Source organism: Macaca mulatta, chromosome 15 (assembly GCF_049350105.2).
Source record: "Macaca mulatta isolate MMU2019108-1 chromosome 15, T2T-MMU8v2.0, whole genome shotgun sequence".
Taxonomy (NCBI): Eukaryota; Metazoa; Chordata; class Mammalia; order Primates; family Cercopithecidae; genus Macaca; species Macaca mulatta.
The window spans coordinates 71,684,529-71,685,892 of NC_133420.1; positions in this window are offsets into that span (position 1 = coordinate 71,684,529).

Here is a 1,364-nt window from a genome sequence, read left to right on the forward strand (position 1 = left end):
ATAAGTACAACTCAGTACAGAAACTTGGTAAATGCTAACTACTTGTTATAAGCTGCCTGTAAAAATAAAAATACAGAGATGAATCTCTAAGCAATTTTTTGGGGAAGAAAGAATTGCAATTAGGGCATACGTGTAGATCAGATGGTCTTCGGTATATCCAACGACAAAGAAAAGGTGGGAGGTTTCGTTAAAAAAGAGAAATGTTACATAGTACTTTTAGAGAAAATTCATTGGCACTATTAAGGGTCTGAGGAGCTGGTAAGTTTCAATTGGTGAGTGATGGTGGTAGATAAAATTAGAGCTGCAGCAGGTCATTTCAGCAACTATCAGATAAAACTGGTCTCAGGTCACAACGGGCAGTTTCAGCAGCTAGACTTGAAAGAATTACACTGCGGGAGCAATGTCATTTGTCCTGCATGCTTTTCTACCCCCTACCCCCACTTTTTTAGTTGGGTATAACAAGAACGACCCAAATTGTATGATCAACTTTCACAAAGCATAGAACAGTAGGAAAAGGGTCTGTTTCTGCAGAAGATGTAGACGTTGAGAGCCATTTTATGTATTTATTCCTCCCTTTCTTCATCGGTGAATGATTAAAATGTTCTGTATGATTTTTAGTGATGAGAAAGGTTAAACGCTACTCATCTGTAGTAAGTGTAATCTACACACTTGCAGACCAAAAGGCATAAGGTTTAAAAAACCTTTGTTTTTTTACACATCAAACAGAGTGCTATAAATGCTACTCATCTGTAGTAAGTGAAATCTATACACCTGCAGACCAACGACGCAAGGTTTCAAAAATCTTTGTGTTTTTTACACATCAAACAGAATGGTACATTTTTCAAAAGTTAAAAAAAAAAAAAAAAAAAAAAAAACTCATCCACATATCACAACTAGCAAAAATGACATTCCCCAGTGTGAAAATCATGCTTGAGAGAATTCTTACATGTAAAGGCAAAATTGCAGTGACTTTACAAGGGACCTGGGGATTCCCGCCCACAGTGTGGAGCTGTCCCCTACCAGGGTTTGCGGCGGAGTTTTGAATGTACTTAACAGTGTCTCACGGTAAAAACAAAACTTCATCCACCAAATATTTGTTGAGCGCCCACTGCCTGCCAAGCACAAACAAAACCATTCAAAACCACGAAATCGTCTGCACTTTCTCCGGATCCAGCAGCCTCTGCGATTAAGGTTTGCACACGCTATTGCGCCAACGCTCCTCCAGAGCGCGTCTTAAGATAAAAGAATGGGACAAGTTGCCCCTCCCCCTTTCACGGGCCTCGTGCGTCAACGTCATCGCATATAGAAAACAGACAGACGTAACCTACGGTGTCCCGCTAGGAAAGAGAGGCGCGTCAAACAGC